The 14,752-nt window shown below is 38.2% G+C and overlaps 1 protein-coding gene across 2 annotated transcripts in view; it reads right to left on the bottom strand.

Moving 5' to 3' along the window:
• Window positions 1-14,752, bottom strand: part of LOC128659869 (gastrula zinc finger protein XlCGF26.1-like) — a 172,009-nt gene that overhangs the window by 114,996 nt on the left and 42,261 nt on the right. The window contains exon 3 of one of the 2 annotated variants that reach the window (XM_053713446.1): window positions 11,069-11,143. The exons of the other annotated variant lie outside the window; for it this stretch is intronic. The gene's annotated coding sequence lies outside the window, so the exon portion shown is untranslated. The remainder of the gene's footprint in view (window positions 1-11,068; window positions 11,144-14,752) is intronic. 2 annotated transcript variants of the gene reach the window in all.

The raw sequence follows: 14,752 nt of genomic DNA, 5'->3' as shown, positions 1-14,752 counted from the left end.
TATAGGACAAAATAGTTGCATACCCGGTGTCATTCTGCCAGTGAGGGAATTAAAGTAGATAGATTTGCAGGGGCAATATATCTATGAGTCAAATAATCCTATCTGAATCAAGTACCTGCTATGCTTAACAATTTCTGCATAGGTATTATGCACATATAGTCTCAAAACCAGCTATCAGGACTAGCACGGCTGAAATAAAATGTGAAAGTGTAAATCATATACATTAGCTGCTAACAATATTCATATGGGCTAGGTTACACACAGCATATATAATATTCAAACTGATAAGCCCACGTAGGATTGGATCTTAGTAGAAGGGTATGTAATTTAAAGACTAAACAAAGAGAACACATTGTGTGATAAACAAACAGTACTAAACATACAGATGTAAAACTATAGGTTAGATAGTTAGTCTAACTTCTGTTAGTAAATAAACTGAATATACTGTACATACCCTACAATGGTAATACATATATATAAGCCTTAAATACTATAGTATGCAACATTAATAGGCATTGTGCTAAAGGCAAATCAAAATAAAAATTATCCATACAAGCTTAAACCAAGCCTAAATATGCCATGAGGATATAAAATCAGTATATGTATTAGTAAAAGCTGGGATTATACAGCACAACATATGAGGACTAAGCCACGCTAGCTACCCTGCACAGATCTACCACATGAGAGCTAACTTGAGTACCATTGTGACAAAGGAGATGGAGCCCTACATTATACGCCATCTCTGCCTAGCCTGCATGTCTAAGGTAGTCTCGCAGCGCGATTGTCAATGGCAGGAGTGTTGAGTGTGTGGTCAATAGAGCTCCAGATGAAATATAATGCTTTGATATTAGACTGTAGAATGCAAAACAATAAACTATCTAACTAATCTAGGTCAAGCTAATAAACTAACTGCAGATACCATAAATTCCCTATCATGACCAGGCATATAAACAAGTAACAAATAGTATAATAAGCAGTATTAAATTATACGCAAATACTCCCTATAATGTCTAATAGGCCACACTAGGGACTTTCTGAATATACCATCTAATATAATTTGGAGGATAGGAGTGAACTAGAGATTGATTTTAAAAGAGAATATCTCAATAGGATAGTGCAAGGTTTCTGAGAGTATGTATATAGACAAAGATCCATCAACCTAAATACTCTGGCTTAAAGTGGGTTAGCTTTACTTAATAAAAAAATCAATAGGGGTTAAACATTTAAAGATGGTAAAATAAAATCACCCAACAGGTTGAAACTTAAGCATAAACCAAACAATTATGAGTTAAGCTGACAGAAGCTGCACAACCCCAGTATAACATCTCAGACTTTTAGAGCTAATATTAATATTAGTGGATTATATGGGATAAATAAGGAGGGTATTTTTAGATAGAATCTCCAATACTTAGCTTGAGTTACAGGGGTTAAACATTTAAGCTCACATTTTCTAACTCAGATCGAGCAAATAAAGCATAAAAAGACAAATATCCGCAATAAACTTTTTAAACTTAAGATTTATGCAGCCAGTGAAATCTAGAGAGTTCGAAAAAGGTCCTCATCCTCTGAGAAAATATACAATGAAATAAAGTCTCTGTAAGGCCAGATGGTCTCCCTGATCTCTCAAAGAAGGCACCATAATACATTCAGCCAATGTCCAAACTGTAAGAATCATTGTTTTTCATAAATATCTCTCAGAGGCAGCGTTGAAAACTCCCCACTTAATAAATCACAGAGCATGTTCTGGTACGTAAACAGCTGCTGTTTGTATATCTCCTATAGGGTACTGAGAACGGGAAAAGTACAAATGTAAATAGCCAAGTAGACTGATAATTTGATGCGGCTGGCAGGTCGTTAATTAATGTGTGCTACGTATCAGTCTTTTAACCCGGTGTCAATTGGATCTCCTGCCGTTAGATGAAAGTGTATCAGGCCCTCATCTAGCCTTAATGGGTGTATTATGCCTGACCTTCCATTCTTACACCCGTCAAAGCAAAGACCTGCTAGTCTACCCAATTCCAGCTCTTACACTGAGCATTCTCTGCCTTACAATGTGTGTCAGGGTTTTAATATAAGCCGGTAGGGTCTGCTGTACGGCGTGTGACCACAAGCAGGCTTCGGCTTTTAGTGATCTGCTCAGCGGGATCTCCAGATTTGAGGGAAGGCACCTGGTAATAACATGCTCTTGTCAGCAAGAGTGGAAGACGAGGTTTTTAGGCTGCTTGTTTGGGTTTTCCCCTTCCTCTGCATCAGGGGTACCTCCGGTTGAGCTGTGCGATGCGGCTTTAGATATGTAATAGTAGCGGAGGATTGTAGGCGCCGCTTAGCTTTGATCTGAGGGAGTTCCACTTGTTGTAGATAATCAGCAGCCATGTGGTGCGGATCAACTGTGAGTAGTGGTGCCGGGTTTCTGCTTATCAGTCTAGGCAGGATGTCGGCTGATCCCCATCTGGGCCGCCCTTCTTGCGGTCGATCTGTAAGGTGTTGAGCAGATAGCGTATCCTCAGTCAGATCCCCCGTGCTAGTGTCTGGGCTGGGCAGGGATGAGACCACATCTTGGTTGCGCAGCTCTGCAAAAACTGACTTCAAACTATAAAATTGGCTATCAGCTTGCTCACACAGGTCTTCGAGTAGAGAAGCAAGGTGCATGGAATAGACTGCCATTCTAAGAGTAGAGTAAGGGAAGAATATAGGTACTTAGGGCTTCGTGAAACAGAGTTTTAGTAGTCTGGCTTCAGGAGCTCTGTTAATGTGCGTCTTTCCTCTTAGATAGCTGGCTCCGCCCCCAACAGACTCATATTTTTATATAATGTGATCGCCTGCATTTGCTAAGTAGGAGCCTCAGGTCATTTAAAAGGCTGTGTACAATTTAATAATGAAAATAAATTACAAACAGCAAACAGTTATTTTACATAAAAATAAAGCTAAAGGTGAAATTTCCCATACACTTTATACTATTTTATACACCGGTAAAACAAGTCATTAGAAACACATTAAAGGGACAGCAAAGTCACAATTTAAAAGATTCAAATATAAACATCTTTATAATTTTCTTCTATTATCAAATCTGCTTTATTCCCTTGGGGACCTTTAGGGCAAAGCATATAATGCACTATGGTGCGCTAGCTGCTGATTAATGGCACATACAAGCCTCTTGCCATTGTCTCACCTTATGTGCTCAGCTAGCTCCCAGTAGTGCATTGGGGCTGCTTCAATAAAGGATATCTAGAGAATAAAGAAAATATCATAATAGAAGTCAGTTGGAAAGTTGCTTAAAATTATATGTTTTGTTTAAATAATGAAAAACTTTTGGGGTTTCTTATTATTTTAAGGGAAACTGAAATTTACAGGACACTGTCCCTTTAAGTCTGTGATCATGTGACATAAACAGCAGCAGCTGAAGGTGCAGAATACACTTACTAAGGTCTTTACTAACAACAAGAATCAGTCACAGATCAGTGGGATAAACGTTCTGATGACAAACAGGTGCAGCCAATAGAAATAAGAAATGTATTATAAAATAACCTCATTAGAAATAAAATAATATGCAGATCACAAGATATTTATGATTAGAGCAGTATATGTGATGAGACTGATACAACAGAGCCATAAGCTGAGTGATATTTATTACTGGAGCAAATAGCAGCTTCAGACTAATATTAAATGAAAATGGTTTATCTGGGCTCTACAGTTAATTATAAACCTACAGGGAAATACAGGATTCTAATTGGCTGATACTTAAGAGTCTGTTGCTCATTGGATAACAGGAACAACCCCCACAAATGTATTATAGGACAGACCTCCTCCAGCTTGAAAATATGGTTTGGTTCTGCTACAAACATTCATTATACAAAAGCTATAAATCATTATGTATTAAATTGGGATTTTTAAATGAAAGAACTTAAAGGGCCATGATACCCAAATGTTGAATCACTTGAAACGGATGCAGTATAACTGTAAAAAGCCGAGTAGAAAATATCACCTGAACATCTCTATGTAAAAAAGGAAGATATTTTACCTCAAATTGTCTCACACCCCATTGTAAAGGGCTTTAAGCAGCAAATCAGTATGTCTGTCCTGGGACAGGTAAGGGAGTGAGCCTTGTGCACACTCATGTTATTTCATTATTTAGTTTAAGGAATTTTACTATGAAAACTCATGAGATCACAGTAAAAGAGTTAATGACCTCAGCACTAGGCCAGAGTAACCATCCATTTACATAATCTACACAGATTTCATACCTAGGAATTTTGTTAAGCAGGGATCCTAATCTCTGGTATGAGCTTAACTTTAAACAATGTATTAAGGGTTTAGTTATGAAGTTACAGAGTTGGGGAAATATTCCTCTTTCAGTTACTGCCCGAATCATGTTAAAGTGGTGCTATTTCCCAAACTTCTATATTTTCTGCAGAATCTCCCTCTCCTTTTATATAAGAAAGACCTGTTTTTTCTTAATAGGTCTTTTAACCAATTTATTTGTAAAGGTAAGAAACCTCGGATCTCACTACTTAAGTTAACATTACCAAAAGCTCTCGGAGGAATGGCATGTCCCCATTTGAAATTTTACAATTATGTAGCGGTAGCTAAATTTGCTCTGGATTGGATCACTGAAAAAAGCCTAATCTCGTTTTACGAGATGGAATCTACGTTGATAAAACCGTTCAATCTAAAGGCGATTTTACATCATACGGCAAGTAAACTTCCGGACAAAATAAATCATCTGATTACTTTTAAATATATTGTACAGGCATGGCAGAGAATATGTAAGGAGTTGGAAATAGATTATCAGAAATCAGAATTTTTACCCTTACTTGGTAATCCGAGCTTTCCAGCAGCCCTAAATCCCTCGATATTTGGGTTATCGGCAGAACGAGGAGTGAACTATGTAATACAGATATGTGAAGGCGATAACCTTAGGCCCCGCCCGTTTGAGAGTATTTCCCATCAGTTTGATCTCCTGAGGTCAAGTTTTTTTGCATATTTACAAGTTAGACACACTGGGTTGAGAAATTGAGACATGATACAGGTCTCGAGATACTAAACATTTGAAAAAAATTATTACACAATACCGTGAGGGGGTGAACACTATCTCTCAATCTTACGATACTATCATGAAACTCCTGGGCCGGAAAACATTGTAGATATATCGATAAAGTGGGCCAAAGAAAAGTTGAGGGTAGAGAGTGAGACTATCATACAGAGTATCACACCTGTAGCTGGTGCGACATATATGCATACATGGAAAGAATCGCACATGAAATTATTAAATAGGGCCTATCTCACGCCAGCTATGTTGGCAAAATGGAGTCAGGATAATAGGAATTGCCCCAAATGCCGTAAGGAACAGACAGACCTAACACATTGTTTTTGGGACTGCCCTAAAGTATTCCAATTTTGGCAGAAGATACATTTTTGGGCTAGCAAGATAATGGGGATAAAGTTCAAATTGACTCTACACCAGGTATTCTTTTTATGTAAATATATTGTTGCCCTCCCTAATAACAGATTTATCAATCTACTTATTCTAACGGGTCGGAATTTAATCTTAAAAAACTGGAGAAGCCATAACCCACCTAAATTTACAGATTTTTTTGAAAGAAGTGCAGGACCAAATGGTGTTCGAACAATGTATCGTTAGAGTTACCAATCTGAAACAGGTTGCTAGATTTTTTAGTAAATGGAAGAAATACATTAATTCACTCCCTTTGGAGATTCAAAGACAGGTGGTCTTGCAATATAAACCCTCTACTTGGGTACAACACCAAATAGATCAAGGTCTACTTCCTAGATCATGGTTTCTGAACCAATAGTATTCAAGAGAGGATGTTTTTTTTTTTTTTTTTTCCCCTCCTCCCCACCCTCCTCCATCCCTTTCCTGTGCTCTCCTTTACTCCCGCTCCCACATAAGTCCTAGATGCCCTAGATAAGCGGATCTATATAAGAGTCATTTGAATTCTGGGGTATAAGTAGAGCTAGAAATGAGGAGTTTAGATGCAACTAAACAGATACAAGTTAGGTTATACACAATAGGATTTCCCACCCAGAGTCTGAGATTCCTAAGCAGTTTCAAAGTACTAAAAATGATAGATGACAGATAGCGAGGAGTATAAGCGGGCTTAGTATTTTAAGTAGAAGCAGAAGTCCCCACACGGATATTGTTTTTTTTTGAGAATAGGGATCTCTCTTCTACATTAGTAATCTTTTTTTTCTTTCTTGTTTAAGCATGATTGATCAGATAATCTAGTCTGATTATAAGACTATATGTATCAAATTAAAGTTAAACTGATGCAGTATAACTGTAAAAAGCCGAGTAGAAAATATCACCTGAACATCTCTATGTAAAAAAGGAGAATATTTTACCTCAAATTGTCTCACACCCCATTGTAAAGGGCTTTAAGCAGCAAATCAGTATGTCTGTCCCAGGCAGGCAAGGGAGTGAGCCTTGTGCACACTCATGTTATTTCATTATTTAGTTTAAGGATGTTTACTATGGAAACTCATGGGATCACAGTAAGAGAGTTAATGACCTCAGCACTGTTGATGCTGATTGGCTGCTGTTCATTTATTTCTTTTTTTTCTTTTTTTACTTGCAGCTGGGCAGCAGCTAAAGTATAACTTTTTAGTTGAAATAATTTTTATTGCAGAATACACAAAGGTTACATCACATAATATACATATAAGGGAGATCTCTCAGATATAATCAAGAGTATTGTATAGACCAGCTAAAAGTGGTCTGCTTTTCGGTGTTTCTGCATGCGTAGGTATGTTTTTAACAGGAAAGAAGAATGAACAGCATACCAGAAGAAGATTTATATAGTCCAATATTCATCTTCCTCCTTCTGTATCTCTCAGACATTTTTTCTTATAACAGTAAAGAATAAACAATAAAATAAAACTTGAACATTAACTTGCCTGTCTCATTTGTTTGCTTGTCACGGATCCAAGGAGGGAGCCCCCCCCCCAAGCTGTTCACGGATCAGCCCATACAGTCATTGTACACTGTCCGTTTATGCATTGCCTGGATTTCATGTTTCTATATGCGTATTGTGTCAATATCCCTTGAGGATCCAGTAGTCCCACACCTTTAAATTGATCATGGTTGGCCTGTATGAAAGATGCTGACTCAGACATTTTGTATGTGGTTTTAATCTTTTCCATTACCTCTCCCCAAGTGGGTATCCCTGTTTTCCAATATCTGGCTACACATATTCTGGTTGCAGTGCATAAAATGCGTATGAATGTGTTTATAGCTTTGTTAAATGGTTTGACACGTTCGATTAACAGTACTTGGGACATAGTCAAGTTTATATTCTCAGATAGTACCTCGCTTAACATCCTAGATAGTTTAACCCACACTTGTTTCACCTGTGGGCAGTCCCACCACATGTGTTTATAGGTTCCTATTGCTGCACAGCCTCTGTAACAATTTTTATTGCCCTTTTGAGTGTAGTGTGATGTGATTGTTGGGGTGAGGTAACACCGGAAGGTGGTCTTGATACAGTTTTCTTTGAAGTCTGCACTCAGTAGGCCCTTCCCTGCTGTCTGAAAAATTGTCTCCCATTCCTCTCTTGACTTTATCATGTCCGTGTCCCGTTCCCATTTCTCCATTAAAGGAGTTTTAGAAGTGTTCTTGGCTGACTGTATTATTATTTATATGTGGGAGATAAGTTTTTTGTGTCTAAGACTGGAGCTAGAGAATCTTTCTAGTGTTGTTAAATTCTGTCTCTGGTTTCGTTATGTGAATTCTGTTATTGCTGATGCTATCTGCAAATACAGAAACCAATGGAGTTTTTCTGGCAATATTTTTTCTTGTATCTGTTGGAATGTGGCAATTCTACCCTTGTGTAAAAAAATCGGCCACCCTGTAGAGCCCCTTGTTTTCCCACTTCCCGATAGGTCCACAAAAGTCTTGGTTAATAAGTGTCCTTAGTGGTCTCATCACTGAATCTGTCGGGAATATCCGTAAAGATGCTGTCATCGTATTCCACAATGCCATCATCTCTCCTGTCAGTTTCGAGGCCTGTGTCATTTTAGAGATTTGTCCTGGTTGTTCCCATAGTATATTCCCGGGTATTTATAGCCTGTCATCAAAGTCTCCACCCGCACCCACACCAAATCATTTGGCCTTTTACCCATTAAAGTGGTCTGCGCCAATCTCGCCGCCTGATAATAATTTAGTAAGTTTGGAACCCCTACTCCACCTAGCTGTTTGTGTTGCATTAGTGTATGGGATGGAATTCTGGCCTTCTGGTTTCCCCTTACAAAGTTAACCAGGTCCGATTGTAATTTATTGAGTTCCATTAGGGGAATTTTAATCGGTAGGGCCCTAAATAAATATAGTAGCCTTGGCAGAGTGTTCATCTTAATGGCCGATAATCTTCCGTACCATCAGAAACCACCAGCCCTCCAAATATTTATATCTTTTCTGATCGTCTTATATAGGGGGATATAGTTCAATTTATACAGTTCTGTGATTTCACTTGACATTTTTATTCCTAAATATTTAAAGGACCAGTCAACACATTAGATTTGTACCATGTGATAGCAATCAGCCAATCACAAATGCATATACGTATAGTCTGTGAATTCTTGCACATGCTCAGTAGGATCTGGTGACTCAAAAATTGTAAATATAAAAGACTGTGCACATTTTTTTTAATGGAAGTAAATTGGAAAGTTGTTTATAATTACATGCTGTATCTGAATCATGAAAATTTAATTTAACCTGAGTGTCCCTTTAAGTGACTCATTTACCCATTTAAATGCAAAGTTGATGTCAATTAGTTTTTTTGTATGATTTGGGAGTGCTATGGGTAGAGCCTCGCTTTTATCTAAATTAACCTTATATCCTGAGACATCAGAATAGTCCTGTATTATTTGGTATAGGTGCGTCAGAGACGTCAGTGGTTTGGTCAGGGTAAGCAGGACATCATCCGCAAACAAAGATATTTTAAATTCCTCTCCTCCCACCCTGACCCCATGGACCCCTGGGGATTGACGAATTGTCGCTGCTAATGGCTGTATACATAGTGCAAACAGAAGTGGCGACAGGGGGCAGCCCTGCCTTGTGCCGTTTCGTATGTCGATAATTTTGGATTGGTAGCCTGCCGCTCTAATATGTGCTGTGGGATGAGAATATATGCTTTTAATAGCCTGAACAAATGGGCCATGAAACCCTAGCCTATCTAGTACTTCAAACATTAAGTCCCAATCTATCCTGTTGAACGCCTTCTCCGCGTCCAGAGATAGGACCAGAGAAGGCGTTCGTGTTTTATGGAGGTAGTCCACCAGGGAAACCATGCGCCTTGTGTTATCTGGGGCCTCTCTTTCCATAATAAATCGCACCTGATCCGGATGAACCAGGTCAGGTAGGTGTGTTTTAAGTCTGTTTGCTAGAATTTTAGTGAAAATCTTTATGTCTTGGTTGATTAGAGATATGGGTCTGTAACTTTGGCATAATTGTGGATTTTTACCTGGCTTAGGGATTACCACTATTTTAGCTTGTAAAATTTCTTTTAGGATTTCTCTACCCTGCAAGATGTCATTACAAAATGTCACTACATGCGGAATTAGTGTTGATTTAAAAAGTTGGCAGTACTCTCCTGGAAACCCATCTGGGCCTGCTGCTTTTCCTGGTTTTAATTCCTTAATGGCCATGAGTACCTCCCTGGTCGACACCCTCGTATTCATCTCGTCCCTAATGCTTTTATCTATGGGTTTGAGTGCAGCATTTTCTAAAAATTTGCTTAATAATTTTTTTGTGTGATCGTTATGTGTTGTTTTTTCCCCATCGTATAGGTGTGCATAATATTGTGCGAAACTGGCCGCTATCTCTTGGGGGTTTGAGGTGCATGTACCATCTGTTCTTTGTAGATACGGTATTGTAAAAGATTTTGTTTTCTCTCTTAGCTTATGCGCCAAGTATTTATCTGGCTTATTGGAGTATAGGAAGTACTGTGACCCCAGTCTATGAGCTGCTCTTAAGGATTCTTTGTTCATAATAGTTGCTAATTCTGATCTTTTAGTTTGTAGCTCTTGGAAGACTTCTGTCGATAGATTTTGTTGGTGTAATTTAGTAAGGTTGTCTATCTGAGTTTGAAGAGAGTCGATTAGGTGTCTGTTGGCTTTAGTAAGGGCAGATTTTTCTTTAATGAGCAATCCTCTGATAAATGGTTTGTGTGCTGCCCAAGCGCTAATCGGGTTAGAAGTGGTACCTGTGTTTAATTCCCAGTACTCCGTTAATGCTTGAGTCATAGAACTGTGTATGCCTGGATTTTGTAATACAAAAGGGTCATAATTCCAATAACGTGTCGTGCTAGTGTAGAATGTTTCTTTAATATTTACCTGTACTATAGAGTGATCTGACCATGCGCATGCGTGTAACGTAGAAGTCATTAAATCTGGGATCCAAATCTGACAGGTAGATATAGTCTAACTTGGAGTAAGTCTTGGGTGCATGAGAGTAGTAAGTGTAGTCAGTGGTTTTGCCGTACAAAGTGTCCCAGGAGTCTATCAAATTGTGGGATAAGAAGATCTCTTTAATTTTTTTAACCAAGGAGTTGTGTCTCAATTGTTTCTGGGTTAACTTCCGGTTGTTTGTATCTTGGTGAGCATACATCGATATATTTAAAGTCCCCACCTAACAATATCCTAGCCTGCGACCATTGGGTTAATATGTGAGCGATATGGGCAAAAAAGGAGGTCTGTGTCTCGTTTGGTGCATATATGTTACATAGAACTAATTGTTTATCTCGTAGCCTTCCCCGCAGTATAAGAAATCTTCCTTCTGGGTCTTTGATTATATGTTCCATTACAAACCCTAAAGATTGATGTATCAGGATTGATACTCCCCTTTTTTTCTTGTCTGTTGTAGAGTGGTAATGTTGTGTATAGCATTTTGACCAATATTTCGGTACTACTTCCCTAGTGAAGTGTGTTTCCTGTAAGAATATGATGTTGGCCTTTAATCTAGAGTATTGGCCCAAGGCCGTTCTATGCTTAAGGTCCGAATTAAGGCCTCTTGGATTGTGTGAGATAAGTCTTATGTCCCCAGTCATTATCTACATACCTGAGTTAGGGGCTCCCCCCCGGGTCCATCTGCATGATCCACACATCTATCCAAAGAAGTTGCTTATGTGTGCTTCTTTTATTGAGCCGACCACGAGCACAGGCAGAATAGTAACATAAAATAGAAACAGGTGTAAAAACAAAAACAAATTTGTTATCGAACAGCAACAATTTTAACAGGTGGTGTAGAACATAGCCTAAGAAAAAAAAAAAAAAAAAAAAAAAAAACTCCCCCCCCCCCCACTAATGAAAACAACAGTCCTTGAGTACGTTACGCAAAGGTTAAGCTAAGAAAAGTCTTTTACGTTACTTTTATGGGCAGATTATTAATGAATCTAATCTGATCAGTTCTTATCCTCGGCTATCTATGCCAAGGTATTTTGTATATAGAACACTGATCCCTTCTGTTAAGTCTCTTTCTAAAGGCCTACTTATTTGGGATTCTTGAAGTTATACCTTCTTTTTACATACCAGTGCGTCTCAGCCTCCTGGTTGAAAATGACCTAGTGGAGACAAAGGGTATTATCTCACCATTCCACACTCTGCAAGTGTGGATCATATACAGCGAATCCTGAAAAAGTCTGTATTAAAGGAGTCTCAAGGTTTGGCCTTTCTTTTTGTCACCCTAGTCCACCTTTGCCTTTGTGGTTGACTTGATCCAGAAGGTTGTTGTGATGGCTCTTCCGTATTTTTCATCTGTGGTATGTCCGGTATCTCTAATTGGAGTTTGGTGCATATCGCTGGAATTTCCGTTGGCTCTTTAAGGCTTATCGTTCTTCCATTATGTAAGATATGCAAGTTGAAGGGGAATCCCCAGCGGTATATGATTTGATGTTTCCTCAAGAGTGTAGTAAGCGGTTTTAAATAACTTCTTCTCTGTAAAGTTTTGACACATAAGTCCTGAAAGAATTGGATTATTGTCCCTTGAAACTTAAAGGTGGGATTCTTTCTTGCAGCTGCAAGAATTGCTTCTTTTTCTGGGAATTTGTAAAACTTAATAATCACATCTCTTGGTGGAGCATCTTCTTTTGGTTTGGCCCTTAGTGCTCTGTGTGCTCTTTCTAATTGAAACTTCTCGTCTGCAACCTCGCCAGTTATTGCTTCGAAGAGCTGATGGAGAAAGATGGGTAGTTCATCTGTAGATACTGATTCTGGGATTCCCTTCAGCCTTAAATTGCATCTGTGGCTTCTATTTTCAAGATCTTCTAATTTGTCTTGTATATCTTTCACTTCTTGTTGTTGTGCAGTCTGCTAAACTGTTGGTGACAGTGTTCTGGAATGCATCAAATTTTTCCCAGAGCTTGTCGAAATTCTTGCTGAGGTCCTGCTTGGACACTAAAGCTTTAAGATCAGCTCTTGTTGTAGGTATCGAGTCATCATCATTAAGTTGTGAGTCTGTTTCAAAATCTATATCTTCCTCTATAATGCTGTTGGCATTTTCTGAGATTTTATCTCCTTTGACAGGCTTAAAAAACAAGGTAGCTGCTGGTGTTTTGGGCCCCAGAGAGGGTTTATTTTGCTTCCTGGCTGACATACTGAATTTAAAATACTAAACAGCAGAGTGGTGTGTCTTGATCAGGATTTTAGATGCTCTTCCCTCAATCTTGTGTATGTCAGTTTTTGATTATAAACACAACCAGAAATATGCGTGCTGATTGTGTTTGATTTGTCTCTGAATACTTTTGAGTTGCAGATATATGGTGAAACAGTTTTGTATAATATTCCTTCTGAAAAACACTGAGTGTTAGATTGCCCTGCTTTCTAGAGGCCCTTTGATCAAATTTCTTTGCAGTTTAAAATTCAATATGAAGTCTAGCCTTCAGAATAATAAAAGCATACAGGAATTCCAGTTAGGATTACAGTCTTTTGTTTTATCAGATATAGTTCACCGCTCTATTGTAATGTGGTATTGCACAGCATTCTTAATATACTCAAGTAGCCTTAGAAATTCTCTTGTTCATATATATATATATGTAGTATTGCAGACGGTTTCTACTACAGCTTCTTATAATTGCATTGTGGTTTTTATAGCATGGGGTTTGACGATAAGGCCTGGCTTCCAGCCGAACATATCACTGCTTTCAACATGTGTAATAGGATTCTTATATGTCTGCTAAATGGGTTTTTTGCTTATAACATTTGCTCATCATTCACATATGGGATCCCAATTAGCACTATAGGGTGCATAGCTTCTTTCTATCATAGAGCCTTCTACAATGTTTACCACAAGCTGTTGTTCCATTTAAACATTTTTCCTCAACCCCTTTACATTTTATCACTAAAAGTCGTGACCTAGGAGGCCTATTGCGGCTTACTTGTATGCCAGACCGTATCCTTATGTCTGGTTTTGGTGGATTCGCCGACCACTCATCTGCTTTAGCCGGTATGTCTAACAGTTTCTGCTGCGTGTTTACGGCTGTCCCTCGTGGCCAAGATGGCGACCGGTTCCTCACAGCCTCCGCTGCATATCTGATCAGTGCGCTACCGAGGTGTCCAGCTCAGCTCTCAGTGTGCATAGTGAATGATCACCTCACTTTTGATGTCCCTTACAATCAGTTTTGAGACTTCTCTTGCCCCTCAAAGGTTCAAACTTAAGCAGTATATCACGGAGCTCCTAGCTTACAGCTCTATCTTTGTTCGGCTCCAGGCTCCGCCTCCTCTAAAGTACAATTTTTAATCAGAACATACTCTGCTGAGCATACTCTGCTGAGCTGAGGATGTTATGAGGTAAAATATTTTCCTTTTTACATAAAAATGCTCACGTGATATTTTCCTGTCAGCTTTTTACAGTTATACTGCATCAGTTTCAAGTGATTTAGCATATGAGTATTATGTCCCTTTAATTTTAAATTCATTAACACCACATAAAAATATAGAAAATAAATTAAATAAGTACAGTTGAGTTTTTTTTATATAAACTCAGTTTCTTATATGAAGTGAAATATTTTATTTTTATCACAACAAAATACAGAACAATATTTTCTCATCATTATATAAAACACAACAGTGTGAGGCTGTTAATAAAGATTTATGTCAGGTTTTGCATATTACCGTGTAGCAGAAGCTCTGTAAGTATGAAGTCTCTCTGGTTCCTCCTGTGATATCACTGAGTGTTACACAGATATTTATACTAATTTGTGAGTGTCACCTTTCTATGTGTGACTCACATGAGTACAACTTGTAAGTTGGGAGACAATGAGAGGGTCACACCTGGACTTTTGTTCTCATATAGATGTCTATTGTCCCCTCTGGTGTCACATGAATACTGCCCCCCCTCTGGGTGTGATTATCATATGGATAAGTAAGGAGGAAACAAACTGTTTATTTAATTGTGAGATTTTTCTGTTGTGCCCTAAAATATCTCAGGATACAGCATTATATTATGTTTTTATTGATGGGAATTGTTGTTTTAACAGCACTTAGTTGTAAACAGATGTATAATATTAACATGTTATTAGATACATATGAGATACAATGCTGAATATATCAATACTAATAATTTGATAATTTTATTATTTTTTCACTAACTGTATTATCTAATGCTTGAGATGGTTTGAGAGGATAAGAAGCAGTGATCTTATGATAATTTAAGATTGTGGTTGCAGTTGTTTGATTTAAACAGCCAAAAAAAATTGGGGTTCATGTCCCTTTAAGAAATCTTTTGTAAGTAAAATACTGGTTAATA

This window comes from Bombina bombina, chromosome 5, assembly GCF_027579735.1.
Source record: "Bombina bombina isolate aBomBom1 chromosome 5, aBomBom1.pri, whole genome shotgun sequence".
In the NCBI taxonomy this organism is placed as follows: domain Eukaryota; kingdom Metazoa; phylum Chordata; class Amphibia; order Anura; family Bombinatoridae; genus Bombina; species Bombina bombina.
The sequence above is the reverse complement of the archived record's forward strand: the minus strand, read 5'-3'. Positions and strand labels throughout refer to the sequence as shown.